We start from the raw sequence: 20,233 nt of genomic DNA, 5'->3' as shown, positions 1-20,233 counted from the left end.
TTGCAGGCAGATTCTTTAACAGCTGAGCTTCCCTTTACCAAGGAAACCTGAACTTACTTTCATATATCATCACATATCAAAAGAGGTAGATTATAGACGGATAGATTACAGGAAACTTAGTATATGGCAGGCACTACACTAATTGAAAAATAAAAAGTATCATTTAATTCTCATTAAAAATTTACAAAGTAATATTATCTTTATTTTCTTTGGGATTGGAATGAAAACTGACTTTTTCCAGTCCTGTGGCCACTGCTGAGTTTTCCAAATTTGCTGGCATATTGAGTGCAGCACTTTCACAGCATAATTTTTCAGGATTTGAAATAGCTCAACTGGAATTCCATCACCTCCACTAGCTTTGTTCATAGTGATGCTTTCTAAGGCACACTTGACTTCACATTCCAGGATGTCTGGCTCTAGATGAGTGATCACACCATCGTGATTATCTGGGTCGTGAAGATCTTTTTTGTACAGTTCTCCTGTGTATTCTTGCCACCTCTTCTTAATATCTTCTGCTTCTGTTAGGTCCATACCGTTTCTGTCCTTTATCGAGCCCATCTTTGCATGAAATGTTCCCTTGGTATCTCTGATTTTCTTGAAGAGATCTCTAGTCTTTCCCATTCTGTTGTTTTCCTCTATTTCTTTGCATCGGTCACTGAGGAAGGCTTTCTTATGTCTTTTGGCTATTCGTTGGAACTCTGCATTCAGATGCTTATATCTTTCCTTTTCTCCATTGCTTTTTGCTTCTCTTGTTTTCACAGCTATTTTTAAGGCCTCCCCAGACAGCCATTTTCCTTTTTTGCATTTCTTTTCCATGGGGATGGTCTTGATCCCTGTCTCCTGTACAATGTCATGAACCTCATTCCATAGTTCATCAGGCACTCTATCCGATCTAGGCCCTTAAATCTATTTCCCACTTCCACTGTATAATCATAAGGGATTTGATTTAGGTCATACCTGATTGGTCTAGTGGTTTTCCCTACTTTCTTCAATTTAAGTCTGAATTTGGTAATAAGGAGTTCACGCTCTGAGTCACAGTCAGCTCCTGGTCTTGTTTTTGTTGACTGTATAGAGCTTCTCCATCCTTGGCTGCAAAGAATATAATCAATCTGATTTCGGTGTTTACCATCTGGTGATGTCCATGTGTAGAGTTTTCTCTTGTGTTTTTGGAAGAGGGTGTTTGTTATGACCAGTGCATTTTCTTGGCAAAACTCTATTAGTCTTTGCCCTGCTTCATTCCGTATTCCAAGGCCAAATTTGCCTGTTACTCCAGGTGTTTCTTGACTTCCTACTTTTGCATTCCAGTCCCCTATCATGAAAAGGACATTTTTGGGGGGGTGTTAGATCTAAAAGGTCTTGTAGGTCTTCAGAGAACCGTTCAACTTCAGCTTCTTCAGCATTACTGGTTGGGGCATAGACTTGGATTACTGTGATATTGAATGGTTTGCCTTGGAAATGAACAGAGATCATTCTGTCATTTTTGAGATTGCATCCAAGTACTGCATTTCAGACTCTTTTGTTGACCATGCTGGCTACTCCATTTCTTCTGAGGGATTCCTGCCCACAGTAGTAGATGTAATGGTCATCTGAGTTAAATTCACCCATTCCAGTCCATTTTAGTTTGCTGTTTCCTAGAATGTCGACATTCACTCTTGCCATCTCTTGTTTGACCACTTCCAATTTGCCTTGATTCATGGACCTGACATTCCAGGTTCCTATGCAATATTGCTCTTTACAGCATCGGACCTTGCTTCTATCACCAGTCACATCCACAGCTGGGTATTCTTTTTGCTTTGGCTCCATCCCTTCATTTTTCTCGAGTTATTTCTCTACTGATCTCCAGTAGCATATTGGGCCCCTACTGACCTGGGGAGTTCCTCTTTCAGTATCCTATCATTTTGCCTTTTCATACTGTTCATGGGGTTCTCAAGGCAAGAATACTGAAGTGGTTTGCCAGTCCCTTCTCCAGTGGACCACATTCTGTCAGATCTCTCCACCATGACCCGCCCGTCTTGTGTTGCCCCATGGGCATGGCTTAGTTTCATTGAGTTAGACAGGGCTGTGGTCCTAGTGTGATTAGATTGACTAGATTTCTGTAAGTATGGTTTCAGTGTGTCTGCCCTCTGATGCCCTCTTGCAACACCTACCATCTTACTTGGGTTTCGCTTATTTTGGGAATAATCTCTTCACAGCTGTTTCAGCAAAGCACAGCTGCTGCTCCTTACCTTGGATGAGGGGTATCTCCTCACCGCCGCCGTTTTCCAAAGAAAGGCAATGCCAAAGAATGCTCAAACTACCACACAATTGCAGTCATCTCACATGCTAGTAAAGTAATGCTCAAAATTCTACAAGCCAGACTTCAGCAATACGTGAACAATGAACTTCCTGATGTTCAAGCTGGTTTTAGAAAAGGCAGAGGAGCCAGAGATCAAATTGCCAACATCCTCTGGATCATGGAAAAAGTAAGAGAGTTCCAGAAAAACACCTATCTCCTTTATTGACTATGCCAAAGCCTTTGACTGTGTGGATGACAATAAGCTGTGGGAAATTCTTCAAGAGATGGGTATACCAGACCACCTGACCGGCCTCTTGAGAAATTTGTATGCAGGTCAGGAAGCAACAGTTAGAACTGGACATGGAACAACAGACTGGTTCCAAATAGGAAAAGGAGTACGTTAAGGCTGTATATTGTCACCCTGCTTATTTAACTTATATACAGAGTACATCATGAGAAACGCTGGACTGGAAGAAGCACAAGCTGGAATTAAGATGGCCAGGAGAAATATCAATAACCTCAGATATGCAGATGACACCACCCTTATGGCAGAAAGTGAAAAGGAACTAAAAAGCCTCTTGATGAAAGTGAAAGTGGAGAGTGAAAAAGTTGGCTTATAACTCAACATTCAGAAAATGAACATCATGGCATCCTGTCCCATCACTTCATGGGAAATCGATGGGGACACAGTGGAAACACTGTCAGACTTTATTTTTGGGGGCTCCAAAATCACTGCAGATGGTGACTGCAGCCATGATTAAAAGATGCTTACTCCTTGGAAGGAAAGTTATGACCAACCTAGATAGCATATTCAAAAGCAGAGACATTACTTTGCCAACAAAGGTCCGTCTAGTCAAGGCTATGGTTTTTCCTGTGGTCATGTATGGATGTGAGAGTTGGACTGTGAAGAAAGCTGAGCACCAAAGAATTGATGCTTTAGAACTGTGGTGTTGGAGAAGACTCTTGAGAGTCCCTTGGACTGCAAGGAGATCCAACCAGTACATTCTGAAGGAGATCAGCCCTGGGATTTCTTTGGAAGGAATGATGCTAAAGCTGAAACTCCAGTACTTTGGCCACCTCATGCATTTGATTCTACAAACTAGAGGCTCTCAAATTTTAGCTGCGGCAGAATTAAAAAGAAGATTGTTAAAAGAGACTGATGAACCTCTCCCCAAGAGGTTCAAGGATAGTGCCTCTTGGAAAGGGGTCTGAGAATTTGCATTTCAAAAAAGTTTCCAGGTTATGCTCATATTGCTGGTACAGGCACATCAGTTTGAGAAACTACTGTGTAAGTTATTAAATCTGGAATGTCCACTTAAAATAGGATACTTAAAAGCTCCATGACATCACACACAGCAGAAGTGATTTTATAAAATAATTCAATAAAGTTTATAAACAATAAAAATATATAGAATTTCTTAAATAATGAAACGCTCTGAAACCTCACTTTCTTACATAAATTTGTTCAAAATGTCATTTCTGTAATTTATTTTTAAAGTTGAAATACCAAGCAAAGTAAAGGATGTAGGATCACACGGCAGAATTTTCTCTCTTTTAATTTACCTTCCATAAATAGACTCAAGCACTAAAGAGAAATGATGATGCTCACTGATCACAAGGATTCAGAAGAAATACTTTACATGAGAAAACAGAAATCATTCATCAATGGAAACACAACTGCCACTCATTAGAGCCATAAGGAAGTAATCTTTTATATAGAAAATTAAATTACTCTGCTTTAATACCTTCATGCTGCTGCTGCAAGTCGCTTCAGACGTGTCTGACTCTGTGGGACCCCATAGACTTCAGCCCACCAGGCTCCCCAGTCTCTGGGATTCTCCAGGCAAGAACACTGGAGTGGGTTGCCATTTCCTCCTCCAATGCATGAAAGTGAAAAGTGAAAGTGAAGTCACTCAGTCGTGTCCGACTCTTAGCGACCCCATGGACTGCAGCCTACCAGGCTCCTCCATCCATGGGATTTTCCAGGCAAGAGTACTGGACTAGGGTGCCATTGCCTTCTCCGAAATACCTTCATATAATCACATAAATTATAAAATGTGTGGTTTAGTTCATGTCTGTTGAGGCCAACTTTAAAAGGAAAAAAAAAAAAGCCTTAACAAAAACAATTTTAAAAGAATATGAAACATATAATGTTGGCTCACAGGCCACAATGTAGTTAAACTAGAAATCAGTAACAGAAAGATAACTAGAGAATTCCAACATATGTAGAGATCACACAACACAATTCTCAGTAACACATGGCTCAAATAACCATCAAGGAAAAACTTTTAAATATGTTACACTAAATACAAATGAAAATATACCATCAAAATGTGTGGAATGCAGGGAAAGCAGTGCTTACAGAGAAATTTAGAGTATCAAATGCATACATTAGAAAGGAATAAAGATTTGAAATCACCAATCTAAGTTTTAATATTAGAAACTAGAAAAAGAAGAGTGAATTAAATGCAAAGAAGCAGAAGAAAAGAAATAACAAGAATTAGAGAAAAAAAAAAATCAATGAAATTGAAAACAGGAAATCAAGAGAAAAATCAACAAAACCAAAACCTGATTCTTTGAAAGGATCAATAAAATCAGACTTTAGTCAGACTAACTATGAAAAAAAGACAGAGGGCACAAATTTCTCATATCACAAATGGAGCAGTGATAATATCATTGCTGATACCATGCAAAATAAACACTTTGCACAACCTCATGCCCACAAATTTGATCATCTAGATGAATCAATTCCTTGAAGTCAAAAGTTGCCAAAACTCACATGAGAAGAAATAAACAATCTCAGTACCTCATATCTATTAAAATAATGGAATAAATAAGTAACGCTTTTCCAAAACAAAAAGCTCTTGGCCTAGATAGGTGCACTGGTGAGTTTCACCAAACATTTAGAGACAGCATACCAATTCCTCATAACCTATTTCAGAGGATGAAAGCAGAGGGGGAAAAAAATCATTCTGTAAGGCAAGCATTACTCAAATGCCAGTCTCAGATAAATATAAGAAAACTACAGATCAATATTTTTTATGAGCATAAATGTAAAAATCCTCAACAAAATATTAACAAATCAAATCTAAAATGTGTACAAAGAATTATAAACATAACCAAATGTAATTTATCCCAATATACATAAGCTGGTTCCAATATTTGAAATCAATTAATGTAATTCATCACATCAGACTAAAAAAGAAAAATCAGGTAATCATATTAATAGATGCAAAAAAGCATTTGAAAAATCTAACACCCATTTATAATAAAGTTTCTAGCTAATGCATTCAAACAAGGAAAGGAAATAAAAGGGGTACATATTAGGAAGAAAGAAATAAAATAGTTTTTACAGACAACATGATCATCTATGTAGAAATTTTTTTAATGGAAAAAAAATACTCCTAGAACTAACAAGTGATTATAAAAAGTTTGCAGAATACAAAGTAAATATACAAAAGTCAATCATTTTCCTAAATACTGACAATGAACAAATGAAATTTGGAATTAAAAATACAATTTAGAGTGAAAGAAAATGAAAGTCAAAGTGTTAGTTGCTCAGTCGTGTGTGACTGCAACTCCATTGACTGTGGCCCACCAGGTTCCTCTGTCCATGGTATTCTCCAGGTAAGAATACTGGAGTGGGTAGCCATTCCATTCTCCAGGGGATCTTCCCTACCCAGGGGTCAAACCCCAGTCTCTTACAATGCAGGTGGATTCTTTACCATCTGAGCTACCAGGGAAGCCCAATTTATATTAGTGCTCCCTAAAATGAAATACATAGGTATAAATGCAACAAAATATGTATAAGATCTATGAGGAAAACTACAACAATCTTGATAAACAAAGTCAAAGAAAAACTAAAAAAAAAAAAAAAAAGATATTCAACATTCACAGACAGTAATACTCAATACTGTCAAGATATCAATTCCTCCCTATGGATCTACAAATTTAATAGAATCCAAATAAAAATCCCAGCAAGTTATTTGTGGATATCAACAGGATGATTGTAAAGTTTATAAGAAGAGATGAAAGACAGTACACCGAACCCTGCAGTATTCTTGCCTGGGAAATTCTGTTTACAGAAGAGCCTGGCAGTCTACAGTCCATGGGGTCACAAAAAGTCAGACACCACTTAGTCACTGGGCAGACAAACGATCCAAATTATACAAAGACCTCTTCCTTGGTGGCTCAGTCAGCAATGAATCTGCCTGCAATGTGGGAGACCTGGGCTTGATCCCTGGGTTGGAAAGATCCCCTTGGGGAGGGCATGGCAATCTACTCCAGTATTCTTACCTGGAAAATCCCTATGAACAGAGGAGCCTGGTGGGCTACAGTCCATGGGGTCGCAAAGAGTCAGACACGACTCTGAGTGACTAAGCACTCTTAAAACTAAAGAATAAGAAAATCAACCCAGTTAAAAATGGTTCAAAACCCCTCCAACACATATCATCAAAGACCAAAGATGATATACAGATGGCAAATAAGCATACGAAAAGATGCTCTAGATCATATGTCACCAGGAAAGTGCAAATTGAAACAGCAACAAGCTACCACTACATGCCTATTGCTGCTAAGTCATTTCAGTTGTGTCCAACTCTTTGCGACCCCATAGACGGCAGCCCACCAGGCTCCCCCGTCCCTGGGATTCTCCAGGCAAGAGCACTGGAGTGGGTTGCCATGTCCTTCTCCAATGCATGAAAGTGAAAAGTGAAAGTGAAGTCACTCAGTCGTGTCCTACTCTTAGCAACCCCATGGACTACAGCCTACCAGGCTCCTCTGTCCATGGGATTTTCCAGGCAAGAGTACTGGAGTGGGGTGCCATTGCCTTCTCCGACATGCCTATTAGGGGGGTCAAAATCAGAACACTGACAACACCAAATGCTGGTGAGGATGTGGAGCAATAGGAATGCCCATTCATTGTTGGTGCAAAAGCAAAACTGTATACTTTGGAAGTTTGTACAGTTTGGCAGTTTCTCAGGAAACTAAACATAGTCTTACCATACAATGCACTAATTGCACTCCTTAGTATTTATTTGAAGGAGTTGAAAATTCATGTCCACACAAAAACCTGGCACATGGACGCTTACAGCAGCTTTACTCATAATTGCCAAAATTTGTATGCAACCAAGACACCCCTCAGTAGGGGAATGAATAAACTATGGTACCTAAAGACAACAGAATATTAGCACTAAAAAGAAGTGAAATATTAAGACATGAAAAGACACAGAGGAATCTTAAGTGAGTATTACTAAGTAAAAGAAGCTAATCTGAAAAAGTTATAAGCTACAAATTCCAACTACATGATATTCTGGAAAAGGCAAAACTCTGAGGACAGTAAAACAATCAATAGTTGCCAGGGATTGAGACTTGGAAGAATAGCAGAACGTGGAAAATTTTGAAAGCAATGAAACTACTCTCTATGGTAATGTAATGATGGATTTATGTCATTATTTATTTGCTGCTAACCACAGAATGTACTATACCAAGAGAGAGCCTAAGGTAAACTATGGATTTGGGGTGACTGTGTCAATGTAGGTTTATTAATTGTAACAAATGAGCCACTTGAGTGGGGGATATTTGATGATGGAGGAGGCTAAAATCTCCACCTTCTGCTCAACTTTTCTGTGAACCTAAAATACATCTTAAAAAATCTTTTTTAAAAAGTAAAATTAAGAAAAAAAAAGGACAAGGAGGAAGGAGAAGGAAAAATTAAGGTACTGAAGTTGTCTCATATTTTCAAAAATGTGTTAGCAGGTTCTAGTGGTCTCTGCTCAGGTGTGTGAAAGTCGCTCAGTTGTGTCCGACTCTTTGCAACCCCATGGACTTCCCATGGAATTCTCCAGGCCAGAATAATGGAGTGGGAAGCCTTTCCCTTCTCCAGGGGATCTTCCCAACCTAGGGATCAAACCCAAGTGTCCTGCATTGCAGGCAGATTCTTTAGCAGCTGAGCCCTCTACTCAGGAAACTTTTTCTATTTCTAAAAGAACCATCACATTTTTATCCTGCCTATCCCTGCTCTGTGGCTCACTCCTTCATCTTATACTTATCAACTATTAAGTGAAAGTGAAGTCGCTCAGTCGTGTCCGACCCTCAGCGATCCCATGGACTGCAGCCTGCCAAGCTCCTTCATCCATGGGGTTTTCCAGGCAAGAGTACTGGAGTGGGTGCCATTGCCTTCTCCATATGAACTATTAAGATAGTTAATAATCTCCACTATAAAAGTCCAATCCTCTTCTGGCATTTTCTCTCAACACTTCAAGGTTATCAAGACAAAATTTGCAATTATGAAAGTTAAGAGAATAAATCCTAAGAGTTCTCATAATAAGAAAAATATTTTTTCATTTTCTTTTATTTTGTGTCTATATGAGATGATGTATGCTCACTAACCTTACTGCGGTAATCACTTCATGATATATGTAAGTCAAATCATTATTCTGTACACTTTAAACTTGTACTTTGCTGAATGATTTCAAATTTCAGAAGAGTGACCAGCTCTATGGGAGAAAGCATAGGAGGTTATCAGGGTAGGAACACATCAAGGTTCTCTGCTTCTTCAGGTGGTGTGTTCAAAGATGTTCAATTTATCACTAATCTTTGAACTGAACATATATATATATATATATATATATACTGTGTATGCTTTGTATATGTAATATATTTCACAATAAAATGCTTTTAAGCAAAAAACAAAAATAAAACAAAATAAAATTTTAATCAGGCTAATTTTGATTTGTTGAAATTTCATAAATGGGCTTTGGGATAACTGAAACAACTAAATCAAGGAGGCTTCCCTTCAACTCTTATCCCTGTGCAGACCAAAGATAATTTCTTGTTTGATGATTTCATCTCAGGTTTACAAAAAAACTCTTTCTTTATGAACTATGATTGGGGTTTTCTGTCTGTTCCTGTTTCTTCACTCCTGAGGAAATAAATGGTCTTGGGGAGAATATGAGCTATTTTCTAACTAAAGGTGGACTGTTAGTTGAAGTAGCTTTAAATCTACATTGTCATCTTTAAATGTGCAAATTATGTATTTAGGGCTTGAAGGGCTTATACTCAAAACCATTCCTGGATCATACCTTGATAAAGTTTAGTTCTCAAAGAGTAGAGAAGTAGGTCGAAGGATTTAATGGTGTAAGAAAGCAATAATTTTTCACTCTGTATTACGAGATATTAGTAGGCATCTTAACTCCCTCAAGAAAACTGAGACCACAGCACTGGGTGGCTAGAATATTGTAAAACCAAAGTCTCTGGTTCCCAGAATCTGATTTTTTGACTAACTGAAGAACAAGTCTAGAAAAATTTCAAAAACATCTCTAAATGAAATGCTTAAAATCATCTACCACACTAATATCTGCTTTGGATAAGAATTATAAAACAGCTTTTCATTTGCAACAAGATACCTAATGGTTAGCATTATCTATCTCCTTCATCTCCCAAATTACAAAGAAAATGTCTTTGGTAATTTTCCATTTACTTTTTTTAAAAAGAAAGTGTGCTTTTACATTTAATATGTGATTCAGCCTACTTAAAATATAATTAGAAATACATAGATAGATGATTTAATAGCATTAGCTCTTTGGGCTTTTAAAGACAGTAATTTGAATTCAAATATTAATCCCTGAATTATATTTGAAGGTCTGCAGGCTTCATTACAAAAATAAAAAGACATCTTTTTTTCTTTTATCAACCTTTTATTTGGGCATACTTAATAGTGGGAAAACTGTTTAAACGTCCATAAACTGCTTTTTTCTCCTTTAAATGTGATGTGTGACATGAAATTAATGTATTTGGATGAATTAAAAACTTAGTTTTCTGCTAATTTACTGCTTCAAAACCTTCTGTATCACTTAGTGCTAAGTCTTCATCCCATTCAGACCAGCATAATCACTACTCAACCTGTCTCTGACTCACCACTTCTTGCTATAGAGCCATCCAACATACTTCTCTGTTTTTAATTTTGTGATTCAAAGTTACATAATGTAGAGACATATTTTACTATTTATGCTCTGTGTATAAAGGTGATATATTCATTACATAGCATTTGAGACTATAAATATTGATAAGAAAAAAAATCAATCATAACTGTCACATTAGAGGGAATTCTTTAGATTCTGGTGTATTCTGTATCTAGCACCACATCTATATTTGTATGTATCTACCTCTGTCTATAAATGGTGATGTCATATTTTGTATTCAAATTTGTACCCTGCTTTTATCACTTAACACTACCTTATCACTTAATAAAAATCATTTTCCCCATGATGGTATTTCATCCCATTTTATAAATGAAACATATTTTATCTTAACCATTTTGTATAGGAGGATTACATTTGGAAGTTTTGTCTGGGGAAAAAAAAGCTGACCATAATGTCTATCCATATGAGTCTTGTTTCTATAGTACTCCATAAAAATAAAAAGACCTTTAAGTAAAAAAGTAGCTGGAAAATCACTGAAGAGAAAATCCATAGCACTATGTAGTCACATTAACTCTGGACTAAAATCATGGCATCCGGTCCCATCACTTCATGGGAAATAGATGGGGACACAGTGGAAACAGTGTCAGACTTTTTTTGGGGGGGGGCTCCAAAATCACTGCAGATGGTGACTGCAGCCATGAAATTAAAAGACGCTTACTCCTTGGAAGGAAAGTTATGACTAACCTAGATAGCACATTCAAAAGCAGAGACATTACTTTGCCAACAAAGGTTCATCTAGTCAAGGCTATGGTTTTTCCTGTGGTCATGTATGGATGTGAGAGTTGGACTGTGAAGAAGGCTGAGTGCTGAAGAATTGATGCTTTTGAACTGTGGTGTTGGAGAAGACTCTTGAGAGTCCCTTGGACTGCAAGGAGATCCAACCAGTCCATTCTGAAGGAGATCAGCCCTGGGATTTCTTTGGAAGCAATGATGCTAAAGCTGAAACTCCAGTACTTTGGCCACCTCATGCGAAGAGTTGACTCATTGGAAAAGACTCTGATGCTGGGAGGGATTGGGGACGGGAGGAGAAGGGGACGACAGAGGATGAGATGGCTGGATGGCATCACTGACTTGATGGATGTGAGTCTCAGTGAACTCTGGGAGTTGGTGATGGACAGGGAGGCCTGGCATGCTGCGATTCATGGGGTCGCAAAGAGTTGGACATGACTGAGCGACTGATCTGATCTGAAACTTACTCACATTTTTATTAATGTCTTGAGCGAATATGTCTGTGGGGTAGGCAGGTCAGCTATGCAGATGGCATGAAACTGGGAGAAATTAAAATCATGCTGGATGATGAAATCATAATTCAAAATGAACAGGCAGGTGGAAATGGTGAAAAGGAGAGTGTATTTTTAAAAGGATGAATATAAAGTTCCATGCCTGAGTTAGAAACAAACAAAAATTTAGTGGTATATAATATGGAATATGACTTAACAGTAAGTTCATACAAAATAAAAGAGACAGTGATATAATGCTGCTGACAAAAAAGCTAATGCACTTTTGAGATATTTGAATAAAAATATGATCACTAAACCCAGGAAACTGAAGGTTTCTTTTCTCTAAATTGGAAGGAAAGTTATGACCAACCTAGATAGCATATTCAAAAGCAGAGACATTACTTTGCCAACAAAGGTCCATCTAGTCAAGGCTATGGTTTTTCCTGTGGTCATGTATGGATGTGAGAGTTGGACTGTGAAGAAGGCTGAGGGCTGAAGAATTGATGCTTTTGAACTGTGGTGTTGGAGAAGATTCTTGGGAGTCCCTTGGACTGCAAGGAGATCCAACCAGTCCATCCTAAAGGAGATCAGTCCTGGGTGTTCATTGGAAGGACAGATGCTGAAGCTGAAACTCCAATACTTTGGCCACGTGATGCAAAGAGCTGACTCCTTGGAAAAGACCCTGATGCTGGGAAAGATTGAGGACAGGAGGAGAAGGGGATGACAGAGGATGAGATGGTTGGCATCACCAACTCAATGGACATGGGTTTGGTTGGACTCCGAGAGTTGGTGATGGACAGGGAGGCCTGGGCGCTGCGGTTCATGGGTTTGCAAAGAGTCAGACACAAAGGAGCGATTGAACGGAACTGAACTGAAACTGGACAGGACAACACGGTGTTTGCTCAGTTCTCTGGTTTATACCTTACGAAGGATATTTCAAATGGTCACCATCTAATAATGATCATGTTGTAAAAGTCTCACAATATAACATATAAAGATAAATTGAAAACATTAAGGATATTTAGCAGGACAAAATAATAGTGAATTACACTATAAATCAATTCAATAGCTATATTAAAATATGTGAAGGGATTTAGGGACAGTAATTTGACTTACACTATTAGATTTATTTTGTGTCCCATGAAAACAAAATTAATACCTAAACAGGTTCTGATACCATTTCCAATGCATGTGGGGACAGGGAGATTCTTTACACCAACAAACAAATCTCAGGATACCAACAGGGTACCTTACAATTCAACTCAATTTGACATTATCTCCCTGGAGATCATATTCTATAGGTTAAGGGCTCAGTCCCACTAGGCCACCCTCCACTTCAGAGACCAACTGCAAGTACAGGTTGTCTGTACTTCTGACCCTGCCAGATACAAACTGTAGCTTCCAATGACCACTCCAAATCAGGATGCCAACTGCAAGTCCAGGCTCTTATCTGTACTTCCGACAGACTGGTTATAAATCAGAGGTTTTTAGGACTCCCATCCTGGATTTGATTAATTTGCTAGAATGACTCAAAGAACTTAGGAAATCTATTTACTGACTAAGAAAGTGAAAGTTAAAGTGTTAGTCACTCAGTCATGTCCGACTCTTTGTGACCCCATGGACTGTAGAACGCCAGGCTCCTCCATCCAAGGGATTCCCCAGGCAAGCATACTGGAGTGGGTTGTCGTGCCCTCCTCCAGTGGATCTTCCCAACCCAGGAATCGAACCCACATCTCTTATGTCTCCTGCATTGGGAGGTGGGTTCTTTATCACTAATGCCACCTGGAAAGCTCCTTAAATTACCAATTAATCACCAAAGATATTAAATAATAGGAATCAACAATCAGATGAAGAGGTGCATAGGATCTTGTTTCCTTGTGGAGCTTGGGGCCTGGCACTGTGGCATGTCAAGGTGTTCTGGTTCCCCAACCTGGAAGTTCTCACAAACACCTTCCCTTTTGGGTTTTTATGGAAACTTTATCATGTAGGCATAATTGATTAACTCACTGGCCACTGATGGTTGATTCTACCTTTAGCCCCTCGCCCTTCCTGGAAATCAAGAAGGGACAATGAAAGTTCCAGCCCTTTACTCCATGGCTGGTTCCCCTGGTAACCAGCCCTTATCTCTAAGTGCCCTCCAAAACCTCCTTTCATTAACATAAACCCACTGTTGGTGAAAGGGCTTGTTACATATAACAAGACACTCATCTCACCCTTATGACTCTGAAGTCTTTTCAGGAACTGAGGACTAAAAACCAAATATAATAAAAAATGATCTTAGTGCTCTACTGCTCAGGAAATTCCAAGGATTTTGGGGATTTGTAAGCCAGGAACTCTGGACAAAGACCAAATATGCATGAGAAATATATTTTCATAATCTGAATGACCATGTATATGTAAATCACAGTATCACAGGACCAAAGGATGAAAGTATAAAAAGAATAGTTTTGGCTCAACATGGTTCAATATGTAAAAATGCATAACAGTAATAATAGAAAGCATTTGAAGTATCTAGAAATAGAATGGGCTGCCTCAGTCTATCTCATGAATTTAGGAATTTTCAGTCTCTGGAGTTGTTCAAGCAAAAAACAGATAACAATATAGTCATCTATATTCTTCCCCTGCACAGTCTCATCTTCTCACATTGTGTAAATTGCTATTATTGATGATTCTAAATATTGATTTCAAGTTTCATCTGTATCCTAAATCCCAGTCACACAATTGCACCAACCTCCTGTTGTCTGTATTTCAGTGGCTCTCAACTGAGGACAATTTTGTCCGTGCCTCAGAGAATTCTTGGAAAAGTCTAGAGCCATTTTAGGTTGGCACTAGTGAGAGGAGTGTTGCTTGTAACTATTCGGTAGAGGCCAAGGATTTTGCTAAACATTCTACAATGCACAAGGCAGCTCCCCACAATAAAGAATTATCCTACCCAAAATGTTTACAGTACCCATAGCTAAGAAACACTGCTTTACATGTATTTCCACAGGTAACAAACTCAGAATGACCAATTCAAAACTCATTATCTCCATCCTATTATCCCATCTTCACCTTAAAATCTCAAAGTGTTAGTCGCTCAGTTGTGTCTGACTCTTTGCAACCCCATGGACTGTAGCCTTCCAGGCCTCTCTGTCCATAGAATTCTTCAGGCAAGAATACTGGAGTTGGTTGCTATTTCCCTCTCCAGGGGATCTTCCTGACCCAGGGACTGAACCAGGTCTCTCACATTGGAGGCACATTTCTTTACCATCTGAATCAAAGGGAAGCCTGAGGAAAATCTGAAGTCTCCTCTGAAACAATCTTAGTTGCCATTCCCTATTATGATTAACAGCATCATTAGCTACCCAGTCACATGAGCTAGAAATCTCAGAGTCATCCTTAACTCTTTATTTTCCCTTGTCTGTTAACCTACTTCTCATATGTATTTCTAAATATTTTCCCTTCTTTCCATCATTACTGCCACTGATTTAGCTTGGTTTCTCATTTTCTCCCAATAAGACTATTTTTTTCCAATTCATCCTTCACCTTGTTTCCAGGATTATCTTTCTGAAACACAAAAGCAGTAACACTATTAAATCATGCAGAAACCACAGGTAAGCCTTCAGTGTCCAATGAATAAAAGCTCAAACTTTGAATCGACATGAGAGGTGCTAAATAATCTGGTCCCAAGTTCTCTTTTCATCCCATAATACTACCTCCTTCCCTAGATGCTAGACTGTAATACTTTTAATGTCCTTTTAAATACAAAGGTTCCATAGCTCTAATATTTTTCACCTATGGTTGAGAAAGATAGCAGAATTCACATTAAATATGCCCCACTACATTATTTTTATGTGAGAATCCATTATCTTGTTTCTGCTGAGGTTTCAATTTTGAGTAGATATTCCCAGAAAGAAAGACATCAAGAACAGGAAATGTACAATGGTCTCTTCCCTACTATAGTGATTATAACTGTTTTATATGTTTGGTAGTCAAAAGAGGATGAAATAGTTGGATAGCATCACTGACTCAATGGACATGAGTTTAAGCAAACTCTGGAAAATGAAGGACAGGGAAGCCTGGCATGCTGCAGTCTATAGGGTTGCAAACTGAACAACAACAGTCAAAAGTAAGATGCTAGCAGATATTTATGTCTTGCTTTGTCATATTCTTAAATATTTAGATTTTACAAATACATACTTCCAAAGATCAGGGATCCATAATGCCAGCACATATTATCTTCTCCCACTGGAAGATTGAGAGGATCACTATGTATGGTACATTTTCTTTTTATGAAGTGCTAAAATTTCTTCAGGGAAGGTTAAAAATGTAACAGTCCTTTGAGGGTAGCCCTGAAAGGAAAACAAATATTTCATTATCTAATGTGTGTAACCAGGGTGAAGTAACTGAACATACAGATGGATGAATGTTTTGCATGAAGCTAAGAAAGACCTTGTGAAATATATTTGAGTATGTACTACATTGAAATACCTTAAAGGTACACCCACCTCAAAATGTCTTTTTAAAAGGTAAAAAAAGAGGCATGTTTGGGGAAGCACAAATCAGTGCACCCAAACCCTCTATATTTGCCTTTGGAATCTGGATTCATTTACACTTTCACACACATGTACTCAAACAGCCTTTTCCTCTTTGTTGAAGCTGAATCCTTCCTAAGGAGACCCTGTACTACTGGCAGCCAAGAACAGTTAGGTGTTCCAGAGAAGCAAGTCTGGGGTTACAGCCAAACCTCTGTAAAGCAGAGAGTTATCTAAATAATAAAGAGTTGACTCTGAAGGCAAAAGGCTTCTTGCAGGTGCAGATGTATGTATTTTGAAATGTAGGTTAACTCTTTCAGTTGCTTCTCCTATCCCACCTGTGTAAGCATGCTTAGGAGCTCAGTTGTGTCTGACTCTTTTGAGACCTCATAGACTGTAGCCTGCCAGGCTCCTCTATCCATGGGATTCTCCAGGCAAGAATACTGGAGTGGGTTACCAATTCCTCCTCCAGGGGATCTTTTGGACCCAGGGATCAAACTCAGGTCTCCTATATCTCCTGCATGGCAAGTGGATTGTTTATCTGCTGAGCCACGGGGGAAGCCCTATTCCACCAGCACTACCTTATTTTCACAGTGTTCTAAAATTACTGTTCAAGGTGTGGGATGGAGAAGGAAAGCAGTGAAGACAAAGGAAGGTGATGTACAGAAAGAAAAGCAAAATAAATTAAGAATGGGGTGGGGGTAAAGACCTTTCTGCTATTTCCCAGGCCTTATCCTAACCTTTATGCAATATAATTTGAAGTATTCTATTCAGTTTTAATACATAAAAACAGCCTTCATGCACACTTTGCTGGCATTTGAAAGTAGTAAATCAGTAGTCTACCCTATCAAAATGAAGCCCCAGATGTCAAGTAAGATACCTGCATCATCACTGCCATTTTTTAAAGAAAGCATATTTCCTGGTATTTTATTAGATAAAATTATTTTATTCATATTAATCTCCACTTCACATTCATCTTTGTAATAAATTAGTTTTGATATCATTTAATTTTTTAAATCAGATCCTAGGAAACTACTGAAAATAACAATTTTGGAACACTTCATTCCCTACCTGGCATACAAAAAACTTCCTCCTCAACAATGTTTCTTAATAAAAAAACACAAATGGCAATTTAATTTGGTTAAGTAGAATTGTAGGCAAAATTAAACAGAGCAATTTCTCAAGCTCTACAGTTTGCTTACTAGAGGTAAATAAAAGTTAAAAATAAAGAAAGCAATCCACAAAGCATCATTTTCTGATATTTAGCCTAATAGTTATACAAACCTAGTTTTTCTTGTTTTTCTCAATGTGATGAAGTGAAGTGAAATGAAAGTTGCTCATTCGTGTCTGACTTTGCAACGTCATAGACTATACAGTCCATGGATTTCTCCAGGCCAGAATATTGGAGTGGGTAGCCTTTCACTTCTCCAGGACATCTTCCCTAACCATGGACTGAACCCAGGTCTCCCTCATTGCAGGTGGATTCTTTAGCATTTAAACCCAAGAATACTGGAGTAAGTAGCCTGTCCCTTCTCCAGGGGATCTTCCCGACCCAAGAATCAAACCAGGATCTCCTGCATTGCAGGTGGATTCTTTACCAGCTGAGCTATCAGTGAAGCCCCTCTCAATGTGATATGTATCATCAAATCAGGCAAAAAAATACCCTTACCTTATTGATGAGGATTTTCTTGCTCACAAACTCAGTACTGTATCTCCTTGGCCATTTGTAATTTGCCCATTTTCATAGTACTGGCTAAGGCTAGGGTGACTACTTTTATTTTCCAGGAATATTCTAACACAGAACAGTGAAAAAAATCTATCTGCAAAGCTGACAAATATTTATTCCAAAAAATGGAACAATACATATGTAAAGTGCCTCTGAAACTGACTTATGAAATCATGCAGATAGTTCAGAATAACTGATTGCAGTGAACTAGACCCAATTTTAATAAACAGGCATAAATTTGACAAAGCTAATCTATAATGAATCTAATTTCCCATATGTGACATATCTACATAATAAGCTCCATTTGACATTGACTAGAAGATTCAGTGTAGAAAGTGTTAATGAAACCTTAACAACTTTACCAAACTGAAAAATCTGTGCACATGTCAGAAGAGAAGGTACCTTACAAAATGAGAAGAATGAGAAAAATCATGGACATTTTGGTAACTAGAACTAGGTAGGACAAAACTATGGTGCAATAACTGATGAGTACACTCTAAAGGAACAGAAACATCAGGTCAAATTTCTAAGCTGAAACATAGGTCTTTACTTCTACAAAAAGTTATTACTCAGGAAGCAGATGAAATGATCAACATGACCATGATGGGGAGCAGATTATGCCACCCCAAAACATGCCATTTTAGCATTGGATTATTTTGAGCTGAAGGCAAACAAGACCCAGCAGACCCAGGAAAATCTTTTGCCTCTCCCTTAACTGCTAACGGAGAAGGCAATGGCACCCCACTCCAGTACTCTTGCCTGGAAAATCCATGGACAGAGGAGCCTGGTAGGCTGCAGTCCATGGGTCGCTAAGAATTGGGCACGACTGAACGACTTCACTTTCATTTTTCACTTTCATGCATTGGAGAAGGAAATGGCAACCCACTCCAGTGTTCTTGCCTGGAGAATCCCAGGATCGGAGAAGTCTGGTGGGCTGCTGTCTATGGGGTCACACAGAGTCGGACATGACTGAAGCGACTTAGCAGCAGCAGCAGCAACTGCCTAAAAGAATTTAAATAGAGGGATTGGGCCAGAAAGAGAGCTATTACAAAATATAACTTTTTAAACTTCTGATATCAAATACCTGTTCTTCTCATTTTGCTGTGAATTGTCTTCTTCCTCTTTGAAGCCCTGGGACCCTATTTCTTTTTTTAGCTCAGGATAGCATATAAGCCTCAACTGTCTGATTCCTCTTGGGTCCCATATTTTTATGGGACTCTCATATGAAAATAAATTTATTCTGTTCTTATTAATCTAAATTATGTCAACTTACTTACTAGATCAGCTAAAGAACCTAGAAGGGCAGAAAGAAAATTTTTCTGCCCTGACAATCATTTAGGCAGACAATTTTAGTTTTGTTCTTTTTTTCCCCCAGTGTATTCATAATATTACCTATCACCAATATCGTTATCAAGATTCAATATACAGCAAGTGAATGGTAATGTTATTGCTACTGTCACATATATACCTCAAGGGCAAGGTTTACTCTTTTGCATTATTTATAACCCCATTTAATGTTTGGGATAATGCTCTGCATATGAATACTGTATGCCTAAAGGACAATGATGATAGGTGTCTCTGAAATTTACATATAAAATCATGAGTATATGAAATCATACTCAAAGTGATTCTTTTTTAAAAGATTCAGCTGCCATTTTTTTGTTTTTGATTGTGGCTGGGCAAGAGTGGAAAGGCAAGAAGTGACAACTAATAAAGAGTTTAGATAAAGCTAAACCAGGGAAACTCATTTTTAAAACTTAGAAATAAGAATAAGGAGGCCTGGAAAAGCCCCTCTTGTAGTTACCTTGTGAAGCATGCAGCACCCTGCTCTGGATTCTCTGCAGAAGGAAATAGTCAGAAGAGCACAGGTGATGTAGGTCATTTGTCTGAATTACTTGCTAAGGCAGACTTTGATAATAACTTTCTAATATTTAAATGACACATATTAAAAGAACCATTTGATTCTAGTGATATTCTAAGTCTCTACTAAGATCAAGCAAAAGGATGTGGGCCTGTGTAGCAGCAAGAGAGACTTCAGAAAGAGTTTAGGTAAGAATTTCACAACAATGCAAGTAGCTATACATGGTGATGAATAAGCAAGGGAAGTTATAGCATAGTTTCTTTGAAAGTGTTTTGAAATTGAAGAGATTCTGATATCATCCTGAAAATCACTTCTTAAGCTTTTCTTTAGCCCTCTAAGATTTTAAGATTATATGTTAAGGGCCAATTCAAAAACACAACTATAGAGAACTGGTTATTTTAAACCAGAAAAAGTCTATTGGTAAACTAAGAATATCACTTCTTATGAGTCAAATATCTAGCCTTCATTCAGGTTTTTATTTGGTAATATACCAATAAAATTGCTTGGAACAACTGAAAATTTTTCTTTAGCTGAAGGTACAACAAAGAATTTAATACTTTCAATAACAATTTTTAAAGAAACTGTCAGGCAGTTTACTAATTCCTGAGGAAAAAACCCACAATTTTAAAGAACACTGGTGTTACATATAACATCA

The 20,233-nt window shown here is 38.1% G+C and overlaps 1 long non-coding RNA gene across 2 annotated transcripts in view; it reads right to left on the bottom strand.

The window, feature by feature from the left end:
- The window catches only part of LOC147379469 (uncharacterized), a 232,285-nt gene that overhangs the window by 203,685 nt on the left and 8,367 nt on the right, over positions 1–20,233 (bottom strand). The window contains exon 1 of one of the 2 annotated variants that reach the window (XR_015133198.1): positions 15,657–15,803. The exons of the other annotated variant lie outside the window; for it this stretch is intronic. This is a non-coding gene — a long non-coding RNA (uncharacterized LOC147379469). Of the gene's footprint in view, positions 1–15,656; positions 15,804–20,233 lie in introns of those variants that run through there. 2 annotated transcript variants of the gene reach the window in all.

The sequence above is a fragment of the Bos grunniens genome, chromosome 1 (assembly GCF_055505025.1).
Source record: "Bos grunniens cultivar Pamir isolate PY7600 chromosome 1, Bosgru_T2T1.0, whole genome shotgun sequence".
In the NCBI taxonomy this organism is placed as follows: domain Eukaryota; kingdom Metazoa; phylum Chordata; class Mammalia; order Artiodactyla; family Bovidae; genus Bos; species Bos grunniens.
This window is presented reverse-complemented; position numbering and strand designations above follow the sequence as displayed.